The sequence below is a fragment of the Zootermopsis nevadensis genome, unplaced genomic scaffold, assembly GCF_977971745.1.
Source record: "Zootermopsis nevadensis isolate Lab colony 2312 unplaced genomic scaffold, Znev_1.0 Znev_ptg000092l, whole genome shotgun sequence".
Taxonomy (NCBI): Eukaryota; Metazoa; Arthropoda; class Insecta; order Blattodea; family Termopsidae; genus Zootermopsis; species Zootermopsis nevadensis.
Genome location: NW_028259223.1, coordinates 41,252 through 65,880, shown reverse-complemented (window position 1 = coordinate 65,880; position 24,629 = coordinate 41,252). Strand labels below are relative to the sequence as shown.

Sequence of the window (24,629 nt, the reverse complement as noted above, 5' to 3'; positions counted from 1 at the left end):
ATTTCGCAGACACAGTTACAGAAAATATGTGTGTATATATACTTGTACTTTTGGGGTTTTAAAATATCAGAGATTTCTGTGTAGAATGTAGAGATTGTGTTTTTGTGTGTGTGTGAGAGAGAGAGAGACAGGCAGAAGTTATTGACCATTTAGTTTGGTTAAAGATTGTTGACCTGGAAATGAAATGATATGTCTGTTTGGTGTTCGTTGACCACCTTGGCTGCTCCCTCATAAATATATTTTTACATAACCCCTCCTTCCTCTCATTTTGGGCTCCCATATCGCACCCACGAAAACCCTCAGTTATTTTTTAGAGCGCAGAAATCAGGAAGGAAATGCATACAATACGAAACCCGTGTCTCCCCTCCTTTTATTTCTAGACCTTCTTACTACTGTAAGAATCCGTGCTGAAATGGAAGGGAGAGGACTTTAAGTGGTACAGCTCTTTTGCCAGATGTTTGTTAAAATATTAGATGTTCGAGCCGTCTGTGAGTGAAGATTCCTTTGCGTATGATTCTTGGAGGTAGAACGTAGCTTTGTTTGTTGCACGTTTTATTGATCTTGTTATTGGGTATTCAATCAGCATATGATCATCATGTTGAAGGGGTCCCGGGATCTTAATAAACATTGTGACCTCAATCAGAAATTGCTGGCAATTCAGTAATCAGCGTGCACTAAAACTCATCTCGTAAAACTGTTTAATGACGTAATGTCAGATACAAAAGAAATGTTTTTGTAGAATTGCTCTCTTTATTTTGTTGTTTCTACTTGTTACATTGAGATTGCTGCTGCTGGTGTCATGGAGAGATGTTTCCTCAAGGTAAAACATTTAGGTGGGCTCTCCTTTACTTAGTGGGGAATCCCCACGTCCACTCAAAGTATTTGCGACCAGGTTGGTGGCCCCAGCACCCTGCCAGTTTCTCATAATAACTAGCTCCTTAGCACCTACAGTCATCATTCCACCACTTCTAAATGATGTTCTGTCATTGCCCCAGATGCATTTCTCTCGTAATCATTGTCTGAGTTTCCTTGTGATGATCTCAAGGTCGTCCGTCACATGTCACGTGAGTTGGAAGGGGAGGGTGAGGTTGAGATAGAGACGCAGTTGTCCTCTAGCAATCTGCCGCCAGAGGCACGGGCAGCCTCCCCGTGACAGCGCACTAACACTTATATATATATATATATATATATATATATATATATATATATATATATATATATATTGTTATTTTTTATTCTTACCAAGTCGGTATCGGCGCCGTCTGACTTTGCCTCAGAACGCGACCGACCAAGTAGCATGCACCGCACTCGCGCGCACACACAGAAGCCACGGCGACGTACTTTGTGTGATTTCTTATTATATTATGTTTTTACTCTTTTTTGATTCTACCAAAATTTCTTATTCTCTCAAATATATATATATATATATGCATATTTATATACACATGCGTATATATATTCTTAATTTTATTCTTATGTAGTCGGTATCGCCGAGGGACTTGTGCTGTCAGGGAACGCGGAAAGTAGCACGCACCGAAGAAGTTAGCCTCAGAACGTGACCAGCCAGTATCACGCACCGTGTGACTTTGACTCAGAAAACAGGCAGCCAACTACCGCACGCAAACGAGACACGGCAAGCTGCTTGTACGTGATGTTTATTTATTTTTAAGGCAAGTCCAACGGTGCGTCGTACATGGACGGTCGAGCTCTGCAGCAATGTCTACTTCAAATTTTTTTCGGAATATTTCAAGAATTTTTAGTTACTTTCGACTTTCACGCCATTTAGAACGATCTATCCAATTTTTTAGCGGGCAGAAATCGGGAAGGTAAAGCATACAAAACCAAACCCGTTTCTGCCCTCCTTTTATTTCTAGAACTTAATACTACCGTAAGAATCCGCTGGGTCTCGAACTGCCGACGTCGTCCTCCTACGTAACCCATTCGGCTACGAAGCGTGTGGTAGATTAGGATTCTGGATCGACCTGTTATTCCGATGCCCTTCTCCCGCTGAATACGTAGTTTATTGGGTTCGTTACTAGAATTCGTTGTGGCCAAGTTCGCAGAGAGAGAGAGAAAAAAGAAGACAGAAGTGGGTAAAAATTGTTGCGTGATTGTAGTCTTTGGGTTTATGTAAAGAAATTCTCAGACACCAACTCCCGGTTAATGAGATGGTCTCTCAGATTAGCGGAGTTCGATTTCCACCCAGGATAGTCTATCCAGCATGTAGACGCCCTAAGTCGACACATCGCGACCCTCGAAAACAACCCCTTGAGTCGGGAAGACATGGCTACAGCAGCAGAGCGACAGTTTTCGTCAGCGTCTGTAGAAATAACTTTGACAAAGGTCAGTTCTACCTTGACAAAGATGGCTAGAAACTGACCGACGTTTCAGAGGTGCTTACTTCCTGCATCATTGGGCACTCATCGCCCTGATGATGGTAGGTAATAAGCACCTCTGAAACGTCGGCCAGTTTCTACTAGATTACTTGCCGCTGTGAGAAGCTGAAATCTCACTTACAGCAAGGATGTTTCTGGCAAAGTGACAACTTGCAAGATCAAGAAAGAGATGGGGGATACCATTGAGGTACGTGGACTGGATCCGTGTGGCTTGGCACTAGGACAGACGGAGGATTCTGTTGATCCTCGGGGTTCTGTTAAAGGCCTGCTTCGTGTTCGGCAGGTCCCGGGTTAAAATCTCGGCTCAGAGCCCGGCTATCTCAGCCCCTTCAGGCAAATTCCGGGATGGTACCGTAAATTAGGCCACGACCGCTTCCTTCCACATCCTTTCTAATTCATTATTCATTGTCTTCCTCTCATTCGACGCTGTGTAATCCGTTGAATTGTAAAAAGATAATCACGTGTACGCGTCTCACGCACGGCTCTGCCTGATTTCCGCTGGCCGTGACCTAAGTAATTGGTTCACGCGGCGATTTCTTGCTTCAGGCAGGATCCGGTACGAGAGCTCGTGGCAGAATTTCCTGAAGAGGACGTCTGCATTTTATGGCTGTCGACACGATCACTGTGATGGAAAAGTTCTCTTATCACGGAATGTTAAACTGCAGGTTGTGTCTCAAATATTTTTAGATGCATTTAACTCTTTGAAGCACAGTGGTAACTATATGTACCACCTGCAGTTATATTTATGGGGTCTTCTTAAGGTACAATTTGGCTGCACGCGATAGAGACGGACTCATCGCAGCTTCCCGCCACTCACTTTTGAGGTGACGACCGAGACATGCGGCAAAGTGTTTGTTTTGTTGAGACGCGTGCACATATTCTGTGAAAAATGAGTAGAAAAATGCTTCTAAAAAGGTTACTCGAAGAAGAAGAAGAAGAAGAAGATGTGTTGCTGTGTTATTTGTTGCGAAAGAAAGAAAGAAAGAAAGAAAACCTACGAGTTCAATATTCAAAACCAGACGCGAAGAAGGGTCTTTCTGTCTGTTAATAAAGAATCATTTATCATTAGAAGAAGAAAGTTTCAGGAGTTATTTCAGATTGAATCAAAAGCAGTTTGGTTACGCACTGAGTTTAATAGGAAAAACATACAAACAACAAAAACTGTCGCTCACGTTACGGTTAAGTTTCTTATATTGTATTATTACTAATTATGTCACAAATGTAATGACAATTGTCTTCATTCTGTGATGTTGGTTGGTTCGGGGGTCGAGGCAGTTCTTAAAGGAGAATACCTCAGATGAACTTGGGTTGGACATCCCATGTTGCTCCTCGCATATCCATCTGAATCACTTCATAGTGACTTAAAATGTTAGCTTGTATTTTCAAACGTGGAGCCTTTACGTGGTTCCCAAATGAAGCAATTTCGTCTTCAATTTCTGTATCAGTGTTGGCACTTAACTGTTGCACGAGATTATCAAGAATATCATCATGATTGTTGTTGCGTCTTTTTCGTCGTGGAGGCTGTGGTACAGAGGACTGCGATGCTTCATCTGGACAACCTTCGCTGTTTTCAGTCCGAGTCTCAAACTGTGCGTTTGCCGCTGAATCTGACTCAACATTAGATGCAGTAGGTCTTTCTGTTGAAACCGGTTCTAAGAATTGGAGTCTCTTGAAAAAATCCCACTTAGAATTTTTCGGTGGTGCAGCTGATCCGGTTGACATTTTTCTTTTGCGTTTAAATCGATTGTATGAATCCCGTATATACTTCCAGCGTTTTCTACAGTCTCCATATGAAATGAGAAAATACGCCCATTTTCGTGTGCGTGTTCTTTGTGTACGATATCACTTATTGAGTGATTGACAATTTTTTCCCTTCAGATTTATGGCGACTGGCGAAAGTTACGCTTCACTATCGTTTGCTTACCGTATATCAGCGCGTCATATTTCACCAATCGTGAAAGAGGTTCTTAGGTGTCTAAGAAACAAGTTGGTACCTCAACTCATGCCTGAACCTACGCAACGAGAGTTTCAACGCATTTCAAACGAATTTTGGATAAAATGGAATTTTCCGAACGCCGTTGGAGCCAATCTCTTTCAACTACAAAGCTTTCTTTTCTATCGTTCTTTTAGCCATCGTGGACGCTAATTACAAGTTTATTGCGGTCGACGTCGGTGCGTATGGCAAAGAAGGTGATTATTGGAAATAACTTTAATCTTCCGGGTCCTGAGTGCCTTCCGGGAACCATTTCTAACTTTCAGGCGAAGCATCGGGTCTCGACGCGTATCTGATGAAGTTGCAAAGAATAACGTAACTGAACAGACATTCAATTATCGCCTTTGTCGTGCCGGAAGGGTATCGGAAAATGCATTTGGGTTGATTTGCCAAGTATTTTGAGTGTTTTATACACACATAAACATTTTTCCGGAGACATGTGATGATTTGATATTAGTCGCCTGTTATGCGATGGATTCCTAGTAAAAATCTGGAAAAACTTTCTATCACTTCAGTAATGACGTGGAAACAACGCCACCAAACACGCACTCCTTATCTCGAGCAGGAGGCGAGATAAGAGAAGAGTTGAGAAAATATCTCATGTCAGACGCTGGTGCAGTTTCTAGGGAAGTAGATCGCAAAAACCTGGTAATAATCCATTCATTGCATGACGTGTTTAAGTCTAGAAGACGTTATATTGTATTATAAAAACGCAAACAACTAACCACTTTTGTCTAATTAGGCGAGCTTCGGGATTTAGAGGGTTAAGTCTGGCATTTATGAAAGCGACAGTGAACTTATGAGTCCTGCAAATTTCGTGACTGTCAGGCATCGAGCAGGACCCCGTTCCTTGGCGTATAAAAATGTATTCTGTGAAAGTTAAGTTGCCACCACGCCCCGCAGTAAAGCTGACAACCGATTTCAGACTACGTTGCCGATAACTGGGTTACACCGAACGCCTATTGATTGCAGCATCCTTGGCGATGTAAAAGTCTGACCAGAACGAGCTGCATGGAGCAGAGTCCATCTTCAGCCCTCGGTCGGTCGGCTAGTCAAATTCTGAACGAAATTCCTATCTCCTTATAACGCAGTTTCCTCCTCGCTCTTGTCACTTCATCCGTCTCGGGTCCAGATATTACCCTCAGCGCTCTCTTCTCAGACACCCCGAGTCTGTGTTTTCGCTTGAAGTGAAAGACCGGGTTTCACACCCATACAAAACAGTAGGAAACATTCGTTGTTAGAGAGGAGACGGGAAACAGAAGATTGTGAACTGCGGGCGGGAGAATGTGAAGGTGCGTCGTGCAGTTGTAAAACGCTTGGAAGTGCCTGAGGTAAAGTTGGTAATCGGCTTCCTCAGACGTTGGTAGTATTTCGTAGGATTGGCGGGCAGATTGAAATAGCTGAAGGTTGTCAGTTTGTAGATAATAATATGAAGAGTTTTATTCAGTCTCAAGACAAGATCAAGTTCACGCGCCCTGGGATCATGAAGTTTATGTATAATATCGAAGAAGGTGGCCTGATGTCATTCTCTTTATGAGTGCGACCTCACACGTGATCTCGTTACAGGCGATGACATCATAAGGAAACTGTTATCACAGGAGGCAGAGTTGCGAGCTGTGAGGGCGCTCTCATGTTACATCTGCTTAATCTCAATACGTGGAACTTACACAGTGTCTGAATTTAATTCGGATGGAGTTCGGACCTCAGCTTCTGGGGAATGCGGTGATGATCCTTCGTGGAAGTGTAGGCAACTGTCAGCTGCTCGAGAGACGTGCTAATTCCTTTCTTGTAGTTCCTGAGAAATGCCGCCAGTCGTTTTTCTGGGTCTCTCCGACTGTCGGTTGTTTCCATGGAGACGGTTCCCTGACCTTGACCGCTATTTGTGATCTGGCCTTCGGCGTTGTGCGAGGGCTGGGCCAGCCAAAGAATTACGGAATGTTGGTCGTTCGCTTAATAACTCGCCCTGCTCGATTAATCCAGACCCGGGGACTAACAGGAATCTTTACTCGAATTTACCGCGGGCCGGCGAGGGAAGTAGGTTGTGTGGATAAAGCTGGCTCAGGAGGAGAATGCCCCGCGTAGCGAACTTTCGGGTTGCTGCCCTCAACAGCGCTGAACGGATTTTGATGAAACTGAACGCGAACTGGCGTCGGTAGGCATCGCTTCGGGAAATTCTCCGCTCCACATTTAGCTCATCTCTGGTTTTCAGAGTTCACTTGGCAAATGTTCACATTCGCTGGCTTCATATTTTAGGGTAACAAGTTTGAATCCACGAAGTCATTGTCATTATCGGAGATAGAATTGAAGTTGCTCAAAATCTGCCACCACGCGAGATCCGACATCCAGACAATTGTCTCAGTTCCTTGCCCACGTAAAACCGACGTTTCGGGAACAAACCCTGAAGATGGGGACAGAGTTTGTTCCCGAAACGTCGGTTTACTACGGTAACCAGTTGATTATGTGTAATAAAATTGTTTGTATCTTGTGAATCACACAAAACATCATAGTTGAATGGTTAGTACTCCTGCTACATGTTTGGCAGGTCCTGGGTTCAGATCTTGGCCTGCAGACTGGCTATCGTGACGAAGGCTTGTTGTGGTTTTCCTCAATCCCTCCAGAAAATGCTTGGATAGTTCCTTAAATTAGGCCATGATCACTTCTGTCCACATGTTTTCCAATTCTCTGTTTACTATCATCCTCTCACTCGACATTATATAGTCTCAGCTAGTGACAGCATCGTTAAATAAATTGTGAGTCACATGAAGATGGCTGCCTTCTGGGTTGTAGCATTACAACACAGAAAACGAGTCATATTCGTACTCGCCACTGTGAGAACCTCAATTCTTACTGTGACTCGCATGCTTTTGTTATGCTGTAACTTTGTGTGCCTGAAACTCGGGACTGTCAGTGTGATGGTATGAGATAAGAAATTCATGAACATGTGTCTGCACGACCTTGAATTTTAAGACATCCCATCTTGCTAGTGACATCTTATAAATTGATCTGAAGTTGTCACTGACATGAAATCCCACAGTCTTGGACTGGGGACATTAAAATATCATAGTAATTTATAAAAAATACATTTAACACTGCTTTAGCTTTATTCAGCTTTCAGTATCACATTAAATTTTCATTGTTGCAATTTGCATGCTCTTTCCTAATGTTCTTCAGTAAGACACATCCTAGTTGCTGATTTAACTTCCTTGTGTAGAGCAGATGCTCATGGGAAAAGAGTGTGAAGATGACAACGTTGTGGGATATTGCGCAGTGTAGTGTAATATAAATTGACACCATTATTAGGCGATCTCTCTGGTGATGAAGGCAGTAAGCATATTCCCCTTGTTACTTCATGCTTTTGAGTTAGTCTTGTTTCTTTTCTGTATTAATAACATAGGCAGGAAAACTGTGACATGAGTTAAGAAAGATAAAAACAGTAAGTACAGTTTCTATGGGATATTATGATACAAGGTATAAAATGTGAAAGTAGGGCAAGGAAATATCTCAATTTGGGAACTCTACATTCAGACAGGTAAAATGCCATTTGTTGCTTTCGAACATTTTCGCTAGATCTACTGATACTATTGGTAGCACTGCATTAATCTAAATATATCGATATGGGAAAGAATGACTAGCGAAATTGCGTCGATCACTTTCGTAACCTGTTTTGAAGTACAGTACATATCTCTTGTACAGAGGTTTTGCAGTTATGTCAGACAGCAGACTGGCCGTATCTGATGCGAAGGTCTGAAAACACAAGCACACAAACTGTGATGATCTCGTGGTAGTGGATTGTGTCTTGGAGTCTACGACTAGACAGCGGCGGATTTATCGTACGTAGTAAGATTTAGCAATTTGTGCGTTGTATTATAATTTTAACGGTTACATTATTTCTTGACGATGACTTCGCAGTTATACACACGAAAGTAAACAAGGTACGAAGTACTGGTTAATCTTGCACTTGTACTACCTTATCCGTGTGTTTGGTCACGTAACTTCGTCTTGTTTCAGGTTCGGACTTCTGTAGGGCCCTATTAAGCATGACAGATCTGCGATTCGATGGCCGAGTGGTTGTAGTTATAGGAGCTGGTGCAGGTGATTATCGTACACGAAAATAATGTTTGTGCCTGATCGCTTTTTTAGTATGCAAGACTTTCTTTCGGAAATATTTAATTCTTGTCGAAATTATTTTAGGTTATCGTTCTTGTCTTCGCGGTTTCAGCTTCATTAATGACTATATTGTACAAAAAAAATATAGTTCTTTCCCTCATTTGTTAAGACAAAAATATGAAATTGAAGGGTGTGGGCTGCTACAACAGTATGTTTCCAGTTTTAATTGTACCAGTTTGTGTGTGTCCATTTCCATGGATAAAAGTTGTCATGATAATATTAAAGTATGATGAGACTCCACATGCCATGTGATGTGTGCACTGCAGAGGTGAGTTAATACCCTTCTCTTTTATCATTTGTCTGTTTCCATTGTCTCATAATCGTATTAATCATGGCATTTGCTTACAACTTTTTGCAATGAACAGTTCTGTGTGTCGTTTCACCCACTTATCATTTCTTGTGTGCCAGTTCCTCATAATTCTGACCAGCCATGACTTTATGTTTCAGGCCTGGGTAAAGCATATGCCCTGCTGTTTGCGGAGCGTGGAGCATCAGTTGTGGTGAATGACCTTGGTGGTGGTCGCCATGGCGATGGGAAGAGTAGCAGTGCAGCAGACAGTGTTGTAGAAGAGATCCGGCACAAAGGTGGGTTTAGTGCATTATGATGCTTGTTGGCTGCTACTGCATTTGCATGTAAGTTTCTTGTTTGTCCTCTCACCTCTTCTCTTTCTCCTTCCTTCTTACAAACTGCTTCCTTGTGTCCCCCTCTACCACCTCCGTCTGATTCCCTTTCCTTTCCAACTTCTGTTTTACGGTGAAGTCGCAGCACCGCGGGATTGCATTTGTATCGTAGATTGTTTTGTTTCTGGTAGGTGGCAAGGCTGTAGCCAACTATGATTCTGTGGTGAATGGAGAGAAGATTATACAGACGGCTCTGGAAGAGTTTGGACGAGTAGATGTGGTAGTGAACAATGCTGGCATCCTGCGGAACAAGTCATTCTCCAGGATTAGTGACGCAGACTGGAGTATGTTTGAGATTAAATCTTATTCTTGGCCATAATATCAGATTGTGGGGTACTTTCAGTGTATTTGGACTGCTACAGTCAGTCAGTCAGAAAACTAAGAGCGCCAGTGACTGGATATTATGTAGCTGTCCCAGGGGCCATTTTACCTTAAAGTCTGATAGTTCAGTGAAATTGGAATATCATTTTTCTGCAGAGACTAATTCTGAAAGAGTTAAAATTCACAAGCGTCTATTATCATTGTGGTTCTGACCAGTTTCAAGAGACTGTCCATGGCATTTGCCTAGAGAGGCTGAGGAAAACCTTGACAAATACTGTCTGCTATGCTGAGCTGTTTTGACTGTTATTGATATTGTATAGGAGGCCAAAAGAAAAGGGACTATGGTAGATTTCTTGAGTTTAGGGATGGTTTTGCATGCTTTTTTGTCTAGTTACTAGTGCTGTTGAGGTTTAATGATCATTTGTTACTGTTGCAGGCTTAATTCAGGACGTACACCTAACAGGTGCTTTCAAGGCAACTCGAGCCGCGTGGCCTCACTTCCGTAAACAAAAGTATGGACGTGTCATTGTGACATCCTCCAATTCTGGTCTATATGGGAACTTTGGGCAGGCAAACTACAGGTCGGTGTTAGTGACACTTCAGTATATTTATCTTTCATAGGATTGATCATTTGTATAATGTGTGCGTGATATCTTGGACATTAATCTGTTCTGCTTTGAATATCTTTGGGATTTAAAAGTATTAATTACAATACACCCCTCCCCCCGCCTATGAAATATTGATTTAACATTCTGGTTATTTATAAAAATAAAAGTTTGTCTTTGGTTGCCAGAAATGGTAGAAACTGTTTTCCCCCACAGTTCCTCAAGACAGATGCTGGGTTAGTGTGTTATATAACCGAGGGTCACTTCTACATCCTCTCCAATTCGCTCTTCCTTTCAGGACTGTGTAATTTGTGCGGCTGAAAAGTTGTTCTCAAATAAGAAAGTTGGTGTGAGCGATGGCCGCTTTATGCATTTCTTGGGAGGAGTCCATGTATGTTTTTTTTATGGTTGCAGTGCTGCCAAGATGGGGCTGGTTGGTCTGAACAATACGTTAGCGATAGAGGGCAGGAAGGACAACATCCACTGCAATGTGATTGTGCCAACTGCGGCATCCCGGCTTACTGAAGACATCCTGCCACCTGGTGGGTGCTGCTGATACTAAAGCCTGACAGTGTGTCACTTCTGTTTACAATAAATGAACATCAAAATGATGCAAACAGTGCATTTTGGAAGTATATTCACCCTTTTGTCATATTATCAGTTGTAATAAATAGTTCATGTTTTGGAGATCTGTTATCAGCAGTTTTTAATATTGTCTCATGATTATAAACACTAATGTGATACTGATAAGTCACTTGTTTGTTGCACAGATTTCTTTGCGCAGCTGCGCCCAGAGCTGATTGCGCCAGTCGTCGCGTGGCTGTGTCACGAATCCTGTGAGGAGACTGGCTCCATCATCGAGTCTGCTGCTGGCTGGGCAGGAAAATGTAAGTGTCAGTGGCACCCCTGTTCGGAATATGCTCGATGCCTGTAACGACACCACTGGTTCTGAGTCGTGATGCCGTCCAAAACAGGACTGCATTTCATTAGGGTCATGAAGGTTGGGTCTGTTGTTGCTCTTTCAGTGAAATGCAGAAATGATTTTTTCACTGCAAATCACAATCGTAGATAAGTCGCAGAATCTGCATGTGGACTTCCGTAGATGTGTCAACAGCGGTAGAATGACCGGATTCATGTTTCAAGGGTCCTGATTTCAGTGAGACAGCTTGGAATAGCCATGAAGCGCAGTAATGATAGACAAGCAGAGAACCGTTTACCTCCCGTGCTGAGTGTCGGCAGAACTTTCCATCAGGATGCGTTCTTGTCTGACAACCTTCAGGTTATCTGGTGCGTTCACCGGGCGGCCTGCTGCGTGCACAGATGAATGAGCTGGTGACGCCAGAGGCTGTACGTGAGAACTGGGGCAAGGTGACAGATATGTCTGCTGCCGTTAAATTGGAGTCCATCCAGGAGGCATCTGGTACCCTGATGACCGTTCTGGAGCAGATGAAGTCGAACTCTGGGCTTTCTTCTGATGGCGTGAGTTATGACTCGATGTAGTTTTTTGCATATGCTTTCAGATAGTAATTATTCAAGTTACCCCTGTGTCTAAGCACCATCCAGTGGAGGTGTATAGAGGGAGTGTAGTATAAGACGTATGAATGAGCAGAATTAATTTTGTTTATTGTGTACAGGATTTTAGCCCGTCGCCATAATTGTAGTACGTGGTTTACGTTACTTCAGTTGTGGCTTACGCCACTGGAGGTCCAGTATTTTGTTAAATGAGGTGTACATTAGTTTTGGCAATGGCTGGTGCTGCCATCCAAGTATTGATGGTGGCTAATCTTTGTGCAGACTTGAACTTCTTTTGTCTTCTTGGTGACACTTATTCTGTGAACATGGTTTAAGGTCCTGATTTCCTTTCCAGAAGAGTGTTGTGACAAAGTTCCAATACACTCCTCATGACCTGATCCTGTATGCACTGGGAGGTGAGTAATGTACCATTATGTGCGTGTGTTTGTGACAGTGTGACAGACAAGTAATGTGTTTGTTTTATTGCAGTTGGTAGCACTGTGACCAACCCAAGTGACCTGAGATTCCTGTATGAAGGCCACGCAGACTTCTCTGCGTTGCCGACGTTCCTCGTGTTGCAAGGCGTGTCTGCCGTGATGGAGTCTAGTGTTACTGCTGAGGTGTTCAGTGGCAGGGATTTCAATCCTGCCAGGGTAAGTGAGGTTATGTCTTGATAAGCAGACTCTTTTGAGGATAACCGCAAGGTTCAGCATCGGTCATTTCGAAGCCTGCCTTCGGATGCAACCCTGAGCCACCTCACAATCTTCTTGCTGTGTTTTCATCTCTGTATGTGCATTTCTTGCCTTCGCAGCTGAACATGTCCATATATCTTAACGCAAGGCACATTTTACTGCCTGTGCTTTGTCTATTACGAATATAATAGCCAGTCTCCATCGCACTTGACTTGTTTAGTTCACTGTACATGCAGTGAGGAAGAAATTAAAAGTCTGCTGGTCCTCATGGAATGAAAGCAGATCCAGCTTCTGCAAAAATAATACTGCAGTGAGTTGTTTTTCTGTTCAGTGCAACGGAGGATCATTCAGGTCGTATTCTATGCTAGTGAAGTTGTAATTGAGCAGTGTGGTGTGGACTCGGGGAATGCTTGCTATCATTCAGTCCAAAATGTTTTGTCCTCTCATCTCACATCAAGAAAACTAAAGATACAAAAGTTGTGCTGTATGGGTGTTAAACTTGGTCTCCCACTTTGAGGGAGGAACATAGATTGAGGGTCTTTGAGAACAGAGTGTTTAGGATATTTCGACCTAAGAGGCAGGAAGAAAATTGCATTATGAGCTTCACGGACTGTACCCCTCACTTGATACTGTTAGGGCGATTAAATCGAGGAGGATAAGACGGGCGGGACATGCGGAACGCATTGTTAAGGGGTGGGGTGTTTACAAGATATTGGTTAGAAGGCCTGAAGGGAGGAGATTGTGGGTGAGACATTGGCGTAGGTGGGATGGCGTTAAGATGGACCTTTGGGAGATAGGAATCTATGGAGCAAACTGGATGCAGCTGGCTCAGGTTAGTCTTATGGCAGGCTTTTGTGAACTCAGTGATGAACCTTTGGCTTCTATAAAGAAAGTGTTCTATTTTTTGAGAAGCCAAGTATACAGTCAGTTTTTCAAAGAATATCCTGCACCATAGAGAGAGTGAGGATAGAATTCACACTGATTCAGTGAGCTGCACAGAGTGTAGATGCTTCCCACTGGCATGCCACTCGGTCATGTAAACAAATGACAGTATTCAGTTGTTTTTGCAGATATATCATAAAGTATTTCTTTCTTTCTTTCCACTAAATGGATTCGAGAAGTTCTGCTAACTTAAAGATAGTTCAGTGGTTTCGACGTAGAGACTGATTGGATTATGAACCTTAGGGTTGCTGATGAGGCACAAAGGAATGAGAAACGATTGAGTACATAATTGGAGTTGACTGAGGAGGATCGTGTTGCTGCTATGTTGCCAGATGTTGCATGGTGAGCAGTACTTGGAGGTTCTGCGTCCCATCAACAGTTGAAGGGACTCTTGAGGTGCACTGCAAGGTGGTGGATATGTTGGACAAGGGATCCGGGACTGTTGTGCTGGTGGAAGGTGAGATAAAATTGTGCAGTATGATCATTCCATTTGTAACTTCTGTCAACTTGGTTCGTGCAGTTGTAACGTGTCTCTTTTTCTTTGATCTGTCTAGGCTAGGGGGAATATAAGTGGTTTAAAAGTCTAGTCTTCAAGGTGATACAAATTCAGTTGCTGTCTGTTGTCATTATTGCAGTGGAGACATTTGATGAAAGTGGTGAGAAGGTGGCACAGTCCCTGCTGACAACATTTGCTGTTGGAATGAAGGGTGTTACAGACAAGCGTACTTCACCCTATGATGTGCCAACAGCAGAACCACCAAAGCGGATTCCTGATTTGTCTGTTGAGCAACACACGTCTCTTGATCAGGTCAGAATAGAGGGAAGCATGTGTTACGTGTGAGGCTCTTTGGTTATTTTTCTTTGAGGGGGGGGGGGGGGGGGTGAATGTAACTTTTCTTATTCTGTGTATGTATTTTTAGTTTCTTCTGTCAGTAGTACTAACATGTAAAATATGGAGAAGAAGCACAATCTAATTAAGATCTTGACATATTTGTGGTGATAGAGCTTTGTAAAATGTGCATCCTTAAGATTATTTGATGTAGACTGAAAATGCTGACTGCTTTGAATCTGCACTTATTGCTGTGTGTGAAAATTATGACTAATGAAACACTGCAGCTAAGTCTGTAGAATTTAGTATGGAGAGAGATCATAAACACACCTACAAATTAATTGTCAATGTTTCTTCACTTCAACATTATTTCCTGCAGGCTGCACTCTACCGACTGTCTGGAGACCGCAACCCACTTCACATTGACCCGAATGTGGCTGCATTTGGTGGATTTGATCGGCCCATCCTGCACGGTCTGTGTTCGCTGGGCTTCTCAGCCCGCCATGTCCTACAGCAGTATGCGGATAATGATCCAACCAAATTCAAAGCCATAAAGGTGTGTAATAGAAACATCTCTTTTTGGGGCTTTCCTATTTTCACATTCTCATGATAACATTCCAGCACCCTCTTTCTGTTGTTCTATGGATTGTTTGTGTTCACAGCATTTTTCACTTGCCTCTTCCGTGTCTGATGTACAGTTCAGTTGATGTCAGTCATTGTACTTTCTTATTCTTTCCACATGCTTTCCTATTTTCTCGCATATGTGTTGGAATACTTCATAACCGTGACTCCCATTCACAGTGGATACGTTAAGGGAGGCCTATGGTAAGTAAAAAAAATATTCATGTGAAGCATGGTGCAATGGTGTGGCTTGATAGTAGATTTCTAAGTTGTAATTCCGGAGGACTGTTCATAACATTTTACCATTTCAGTCTCTTTTTTTTAATTTTATCATCTTGTTGCTTTGTAAGTTCTTTGTACTTTTTTTCCATCAGAGAGATTGTTAAATATGATGTTATTTCATGAATGTGTTTAATTTTCAGAGGTTATATAGCATCAGATAGAATGAGAGGATAATGAATGGGTATGAATTTGGAAAGGGGCAGTAATATTAATTTTCATGTTACTATGCTGGAAGTTTTTTGGAGGGACTGAGGAGAACTCTGATTAGCCTGAGAAGGATAGTCAGAAACTGGACTGAGATGCAACCTGATATCCCCATTAATATGGTTTAGATCGTTGCACTACACAGGCCATCAGAGTGTGAGGGTATGAAGAAAATGATGACTGTCACTGGTTTACAGGCTCGGTTCAGCAAGCCGGTTATCCCTGGGCAGACACTACAGACTGACATGTGGCAACAGGGGAACCGTATCCACTTTCAGACCAAGGTGAAAGAGACGGGGAGCGTGGTGATATCTGGCGCATATGTCGATCTCACCGAGGCATCCGTCCCGCAGCACAAGGTACGTTTTTGTGGCTGACTGATGGGCCAAGATCATCTTTGATGATGGTTGTTCTGCTGGTGAGAAATTTTGTTGCTGCTGGCCTTTCACCACGTTCACATAATTCTGCCCTTATGCTCTGTCATGAGCTGGTTGAGTCTATCTATTTCTTCACATCATATTTCTCTAAGGTGCATTTTAGTAATGTCTGTGTGTGTGTAGATCTCCCAAGTACTGTTTTCCTTTCAGCTTTTCCAATGAAATTTTTGTGTTAAATTTCATGTCTACGCAGTGGAAATAAAAGGTCACACATATTGCAGGTTCCTCACAGAAAAATGCAATTTGATTATGCAGTACACTGCTACTAAACAAGACGAAGCATTTGAGCTGTGTTGTTTGCATGTAAAGCTTACTTAATATAAATGTACATTTTGATGTAAATTCTGTAATTGTGTTTTGGAGAATGTTTAATTTAGTGTGGGTTTAATGAGCCAAATATAAGATTTAATTCTGGATTTTTAGTAAAATGATAGGAAAGCTCTGATGGGCAGGGCATACAGCATGCATGAGCAAGACATGAAATGAGTACAGAATTTTGTGTGGAAAACCTGAGGGAAGAGATGGCTTCAGAGACCAACTCATAGATGGGAGTGTAATATTAAAATGGATCTTTAAAATACTGGGTGTTAGGTTGTGGATTGTGTTCAAGTGGTCCAAGATAAGTCCATGAGGCAGGCCTGAGCTGTGTGGTGTTTGTTCCTACAGATTGCAAGTTGTGTTTATAATCGATATAAAGTGTAACTGATATTCTGTTATCTTGTGATAACCTGCATTGTTCAGCCTAGCAATTTCTTACTCTCAGTGACAAGGTTATGTTTCCTTTTTGTTAAGATCCAAAACATTACAGCATTGCTAGTATCACATCTTCAGTAAGATCCATTTTAACCCTTTAAAGCTGAGTTGTAACTGTATGTACCACCTGCTGTAACAGTCATTATCTCTGCATTTTGCCCACAGAATATATAATGTGGGTTTTATATTGATCTCAGAATAAGCAGTAATTTATTTCTCTAAGCAGCATTAACTAGTTTAGTGTTGTCGTGGAGACATGTTGTGTTTTCTTTGAGGTAACAATGGATTGATAGAATATTATGCACCTTTACTGTGGCTGAAGGGGTTAATTATTTTCTTTAATTATCTAGTTGGTCTTCAGAGGTTACTCAAAAGCTCTATGGAATTTCTTTGTTTTCTCTTTCCTAGTTACATTTCCAGCTTATGGTAAATATCTGCAAATCAATTTCTCAGGATATTTGCATCTTCAGTGGGCAAAGTGAGGAACAAACTTCACGATTTGTACAGTTCACTTAGTGCTTTGTGAATAGTGAACTGTGGGAGACAAAGAGAAGTTGTCACATGAATACATTGTTTCACTACACTTGTTTATGTAAAATGTCATTAGGTCAGAAATTGGCTTAGACTTGGAAAAAAATTTTGGCATGATGCTGGGGGTGGAGCCGAGTCATGATATGGCCATTTGTGTGTGTTTTGTGTAACAGAATAATGAACCTTTGTTTTGTAAAAGCAGTAAGTTTTTTGACTAGCTGAGTCACTGTCAAGGAGGCAGGAAAGACTTTGCACTTTGTATAGTTCATTTAGCCTACATGTAAGGTTGTCTTGATAACATGTACAGTACAGTAGCTGTGTTCAAGGTCATGGAAGAAACACAAGTGAGTAGCTCTGATGTATGCTGGTTGCATCAGTCAGTCACTATGCCTGCTGTGATGAGGTCCACCAAGGTGAGGGAAGTGAAAACTGGAATTTGTAGTTCAGAGGCACATCTCATGTCCTGACATAGAATGAAAATATGAACATGGTTTTGCATTTGTTTTTAAGCTAAAAATATAGTATTCATAAATATTTAACACGTTCAGGAAGTACTCATTATTGATTACAGAGTGTGTAACCATCGAAACTACTCTCAGTAATGCTAAAGATCAAGTTACATCATATCCATATTTTTCCACTTTTGTATGGTTGTAAAATATGGTTTCTTTCTTTGTGTGAAGAACCTAAATTGTGTTTGAAAACAACCAAATATTATTTGGGATCTTGAAGGATCAAATAAGTGGATTCTTAGGATAGTGAACTAAAGGACTAAATGTGTTGTTCATAAGATGAAAACACATAATGTATGCATAGTTTGGTGGGAATCCTGTTAAAAAAATTGGACATAAGTAAGACTGAGAATTTAAGGGGAGGATAATATTAAGCTGGATCTTAGACAAATACAGATGTGTTTGAACTGTGCCAAAGTGGCTTGGTCCTGCAGCTAGTGACACTGTTTGGTATTGGCAATGTTCGACCTTCGTTTTCTATCACCAGAGAGTTAACAGGTTCCTAGAGACATGCAGAAATGGTGTATGATGTTGGTGGCTTTGTAAACTGTAATGTGAGGTTGCATTGTTGGTGCAGGCATCCACATCAGCGCTGGATTCGGATGGTGTGTTTGACTTGCTGAAAAAGCGGGTTGCGGCAAACCCAGAGCGTGCCAAGAAGATCGGTGGTGTGTTCCAGTACAACATCACCAAAGATGGCAATACTGTTGCCACCTGGAGTATGTATCACACAGTTGTCATGGATTTACAGCACTTTTAGAGAGTAAATTTTATACAGACTAACTTAAAACTTTCATCTGTTAAACGTTTTGTCTGTGCGGTTAACTCTCCTACTTCATATCTGGCAGATCTTGGGTTTGTATCTCATTTGAGAGACAGGGTTTTCTTATCATAGTCACGGAAGGCAATGATGAGACCCTCGCCGGGTTCGCTCGTCACGGCCACTTGCAGCTGAAACGGAAAGACTTGTTATGCATTTCTGTTGCGTCCTACAGGAGCAGTGTGTGACGATGTTAACAGAAACCCAAAAAACAAAACAAGAGATAAACTTAGGAATTTTACATGATTACAGGCTTTGTGGCATATGTATTTGTCAAGAAGTTCTGGAAAAATGAAATGTATGCAGAAATTTGATGGTGAAACCTGAGGAACACCACTTGGAAGACTTGTAAGAAGTTTGGAGATTAATATTCAATTTTAGCTTTGATGTTAGCTATATTCAGTCCTCAGTTCATTTTAATTATGAGCTTTGAATATCAGAGAAGCAGACAGAAACAAGTATGGTGTCCATAGATGGATTTTCCAAGTAATATTTAAATGTTTCAAAATGAAAATCATTTTATTAATCTGAAGAATTTGTGTTTTATGCTCATTATTTTACAATGGCTTCCTGTACATTCTAAATATATAATTTAGGACCAGCACAATGGAAATTACAAACATTTCTATAAATTTTGACCACGGTCCATGCAAGTGATAACTCACTTCAGAGGCATCCTCTGTTGGTCTGTAGTTGACTTCTGCAGCTGTGAAGTTGAAGTATCCATATTTCCTTGGTCTGACAACTACTACATGAGATACATTTGTCCCTGCAGGGATCCTGTCAATCTTGATGTTGAGCTGACCACCCACCAAAGTGAAGGCCTCTTTGTGAAAGCTACTGTCACTCAGCTTAACACCAAGAGCAGTACTTGTGCCAACATTATATAGTGTGTACTGCAAAGAATGTTGTGTGTTATAATCAAACAAGTTTATGAGGTATGTTGGTATTATATGGGTACTAAATACAATATTATCATGAGATGCTCCATATTCTTTGGCTTGTAACATAAACGGCCTATGATATGTAAAAATTTCTATTCTGCAAAAACAACCGGACGATAACTTTTCTGAAACAATATGACATCTAAATATCCCAGCTACTATGTCCATGTCTTCAACCAGATATCTATTCAGTATCTGTTTCGAAATTAGCAATCTGGCACCCGTTTCTTCTTCCTCATTACCATCTACATAAGCAGCTAGGGCTGCGAGAACAAAAATACTTGGAAATTTCATTCTTTCAAGATTTTTAACGAAATATTAATTTATACACTCCCCAACGTGTTGTACGCAGGAGTACTTCGAATCTTTCCCAACGGAATGGCACTTCTTTATCAAAACTTCCAACTCGTTGCCAACTCACAAGCAACAAAGCATGTAATTCGACTCCTACTGGCAATGACCGCACTTAAAAATTAGTTCCGGTTCCCTTCATTGTCACCAATTTAAAAGTTAATGACGATAAAATATACCGTTCCAGCCGTTGCCAATGTTAAAATGAAACTGTTTTGGCTTCACTGTTAAACACGGAAGTTTAGAAGTTCCATAGTTTGTAACATGCTTTGTAACTCAGAACTGTAGTTTGTTAATCGGCTGTACTTCGTATGCGATTATTTGGAATAATTATTAGGCACATATGGATGTGCTTTGTTATCGGTAATATAACGTAACTGTGTTGAGAATCGTGTCGATGTCTCTGTCATCAGACCCGGAATTGGAAATGAAAGTTAAAAAAGGTTTGAAAACGTGTCAAACATGGATTGAGTTGTTTATGTTGAACTTATATACGTAACATTGCAAAGCACTGCCCCCGATGGTGGAGAAGAGGGTAGAAGTTACCAGACTGCATCATGAGTTGCAGGGACGTTGCTACGATGTGGAGTATGCCATTGGGTAAGGTTTAAAGGAAATTCTGTTCGTTCACTAGTATTCAAGAGGAACCTTGTTCCCAAGTGAATACTTTTCCACAGGCTTGTAGCAGCATCTTGCTCATTTCTAGTTGACATTTTGAATTATGTGAAGTGTAATTTCTTTATGTTACAAGGAAAGCTTATTATTTAATCAATTAACTTAGTGATTTTAGACCTTCATTCATTTGACATTTCTGCCTGGCAAAGGAATAAGATCCTGAGTCCTGACACAAAGTCGCCAAATATGGTGTGTGTGCGTGTGTCTATCTATCTATATATATATATATATATGATTTGGAAGAAAAGTGAGAATCACAAGACCTTCCCAGAACTTTGTGTAGTTTTTTCAGCAGTTGTATTGTTCTCCAGGGCAGTGAAGTCTATGGAGGGGGCAGAGGATAACCTTGGTAACATACAGGAACTGCTGAAGAATGCGGTGTTCTTGCGACAGCAGATTAAGTATGAAGAAGCTCGCAGGTGAGTGTTATTGTGAATGTTGTGGACGTGATTTCTGTGGTCTGTCTGTGCCTTCTCTCAGGGTTCTTCCCATTTTATTCATATGTGAACTGAATGTAAGATGAGCAAATGTGTTTCAGTTGGAAAAGAATGTACTATAGCAAGTACAGAATGCTAAATTTGTGGGTTACCTGTGTTTTAGAATACATGAAGGAAATAGGGTTTGGGGAATTTGGGACACAAACTTGTTTTATAGCAACAGGAAGGAAGTCTGTCACTAGTGTAAATCCCCCATAAATAAATATCTCCTATGCGTAAGGAAAAAATGATCTGAATTGTTGTGTAGTACATGGACAAAACTATTCTGTGCAAATCCTCGTTTGGGAAGGAGTGATTCTACCAGTAAATTATAGCAGTGTGGTGTTAGCACTCCTGTTTCTCAAATGAATTGCGTCCTATGCACAAGTCTCAGCAGGGGATTTGCTGTCCTGACTGAAGAGGTTTTTTTTTGTCAGTTTCCTCAGATCTTCCAGTTGAATCTGATCATAGTGTATCAGAATATGCCAGTTGATCCAGTGGTTTTTGAAAGACTTATAAAGCAGTCTTATTAATTAAGTACGCTGCATGTGTATGTCCATCTAGCCTGATTCAGTTACACAGCAGTTGACTGGTTTTTGTGAAATTTGGTGTGAATATCTACCATTTCAGTTCTCTTGATCTTCTGTTCATTTTAACTTTGTCATCTGCCATTACTGAATTGAGTTTTGAGGTTCTTATGATAGTGAATATGGAGGTGGCTGTCTTGCAGGTTGTTGCACCATTTAATGTAAAAATCAGTTTGTGCAACGTCGCAGGCAACCATCTTTGTAATGAGTTGTTTTGTAGGACACTAAATTAATTTTATTGCTCTGTGGATCACTGTTTCATTCACAGTAGTGTAGAATACCGGTCAGACAGTGTGTTAGTGATTTTTCACCTTGCTGTGATTCTTCATGTGTGTTAGAATTGTGTTTTGTTCCTGTGTGCTGATCCAAGAACATTTGGATTGGCATGCGCATATGCGCAACGCATGTGATTTATGTTGCATGTCTTGTCTGTGTAGGCTCCCCCACTAATGCTGTGACATGCCAGGTAATTGCTGCTTCCTGTTGTTTATTATGTTGGTAGTATATTATGGTAAGCAGTCACTACATGATCATGATGAAATTGGGGATATCACATGGCCTTAGAATTGTTACTGTGTAGGAGAAAGAGTGCATGGTCACATGGACATAATGTTTCATTGATACAGAGGACACTACAGAACAAGGGAACTGTGGTCCTATAAGTGGGAAATATTAACCTGTCAGTGTGGGCTGTGTCGAATGGACGTCTTTGCACGGTGTGATAGGTGCCATGTATGTTTCCAACATCAGAGTGAAAGAAATGACTATATTTATTCAATTGTGAGGTGATACTGAACTGTGCAATATCGTTATACTAAGAGACAGTATATTTAAGACATTTATTTCCTCTATTAGGTTGAAGGCCAGTTCATGCTTCATTGTTCAAAGTTCCTGCTTTTGGAAAAGTTCTTAATTACAGATAATAATGGCTACTTATTTCACCTGCTGTTTTGTGTGGGTGTTAAACTTGGTGTCTTGCACTGATGTCTGTGATGAGCAGAATACATGTAACTAAGAGAAACATACAGGCAGCGAGAGAAAATTACATAATGAGGAGCTTCATGAATTGTGCTGTTTTTTTGGGAAAGTGTTCAAATCAAGAAACCAGTGGGTGGTTGGTGTTGCCCAAGGAATGTAGTGGCACTTTAGTATTAGCAGTGGATAGTTATATAATCAATATTGTTTGTGCATGTTTTTTTTCCTTCAAATTAGCCATTTAATTACTATGTATTTGCATCGCTGTTTGTTTAATTTTGTTCAGATTACAATTTCATGTCTTGGATCCTCCATTCACAATAATCCTAATCCCATTTAGTATTAAGTAATTTGTACGGTTGAAATATAATTATTAAATAGCCTACGAATCAATTAGTCAGTTCATTCACCCTTTTAGCCACTTGATCTCTTAATCACAGTCAGGCGGCTAAGCAACCAGTGGATCAATCAACTGCTCATTCTGTTCAAAGATATTTGTTCGTACAGGAACAAGAAGGAGTCATACTAAATTAAGGATTTGGTGCAGTCTTTACTGTATGATCTACTATTAGCTTCTCAAGGACTCTGCTTCATGAAAATTTTATTTACAATCACAAAATCATGTTTGGATCTTCAAGGACACTGGTTGACCACAGTTTGTTGGGAACAATACTGGTGATTCATGGTTAGGATCATTTTTGTTATATTTTGAGGATAAAATTCATATTTTGGGTATGAAATTCTTACTTGAAACTACATTTCTCGGGCATTTACAGTGAATCCTTCATTTAGTTCAGATGCCAAAAGTGGTGTTCTGAAAGTGCAAAGTTAAGAGCTTTCATTAAAGATTTCGGTGAGGAATATTTTAGTTCTGATGGAACAATTCTGTTCTGTAAACTTTGTGAAGTTAATGTTACAGCTGGTAAGGGATTTAATGTGCAACAACATTGTGATACGGCAAAACATAAAAATAAATTGAGCAAGCAGTAGGCAGGTCAGGTTTCTGTTGCGATATGAAGTGAGCCTGCCAAGTGTACTGAACATACTGCACTGATTTCCTGGCAAGCAGTAGGCTGGTCAGGTGACAGACAGCTTTTCCCCGAGTAAAATCCCAAGGATCAATTAAGCTTCTTCTCTCAGCTATTCCCAGAAAGACAAAATGCATTCACTTTTAACTAACACAAATGCAAAAATAAACAGCATTCTGATGACGCAGTTGATTGAACATGTACTTTTGTTCTTGGGGAGGGGGGCACACCACACACACTTCTGAGTATATAAATGTCACTTATCAATGCCGTAAACGCCTCATGGCGTTTATTTATTTGATTCCTCGGGAATCATCGACACATAACCTCAACCGTTAAACGAGAACACCCTATCATTCCGTAACCTGATGACAGCCCACCTAGATCGCTGTTCGCACACATAATCTTACAGCACCTCCAACACTCCGAAGACTAGATTCACGCAACAAATTTTACCAACTCTATCTCTGCGCGAACTTGACTACAGCGAATTCTAGTAGCGAACCCAGTAAACTACGTATTGGCGGGAAAGAGCAGGGCATCGATATATCAGGAAGATCCAGAATCGTAATCTTGTAGGAGCCTGGTAGCCGAATGGATAGCGTGCTGGCGTGCGGAGTACGAGTACGACATCGGCAGTTCGAGACCCAGCGGATTCTTACAGTAGTATTAATTCTTAATTCTTACAGTAGTATTAAGTTCTAAATATAAAACGAGGGCAGGACTCAGGACTCAAACGATTTCTGATTTCTGATTTCTGCCCTCTAAAAATAATTGTGGGTTACCGGGAGGGTGGGGCGCCTAATATGATAGAATGAGGGGGGTTATGCACAAATATATAAAAGGGGGCTCAGTTGGGGGGTATACCAAACATACAGACATCAAAGCATATGAGTCGAAAAAGAAACAATACAATCCAGCGAAATAAATTAAACCTGCATGCTTGTCATGTAAGCTGTTGAGTGTGTTCGCAGACTGACTTGATATCTGAACAGGAAACCTGATGGGACAATGAATGAAGTGTGTAATTACCTGACCTATAGGATGTACTTTAAATGTTGTGATTGTAAGTGTGAGGTGATATGTTGACAGAAGTAAATGCAGTTTGGGATTGACATTATTGCTGTTTCCAGTTGGTATAGGTATCGTTTGTAGGCGTGGGTGGAGACTATTTGTGAAGTGATTTCGGTTTTTGTTATGTAGTGCTTTGACCGGAGCTGCAGGGGTATTTTCTGTGCTTGTGGTTAATTTTGAGTCTGCTGTGTTAAGCAAGGATAAAGGTTATAAAACTTGTA

At 41.1% G+C, this 24,629-nt stretch overlaps 1 protein-coding gene and 1 pseudogene across 1 annotated transcript in view; both read left to right on the top strand.

Annotated features, from left to right (window-relative positions):
- LOC147870844 (transformation/transcription domain-associated protein-like) overlaps positions 1 to 24,629 on the top strand; it is a 68,527-nt gene that overhangs the window by 31,069 nt on the left and 12,829 nt on the right. The window lies entirely within an intron of this gene.
- Positions 7,985 to 24,047, top strand: LOC147870845 (peroxisomal multifunctional enzyme type 2-like; annotated as a pseudogene).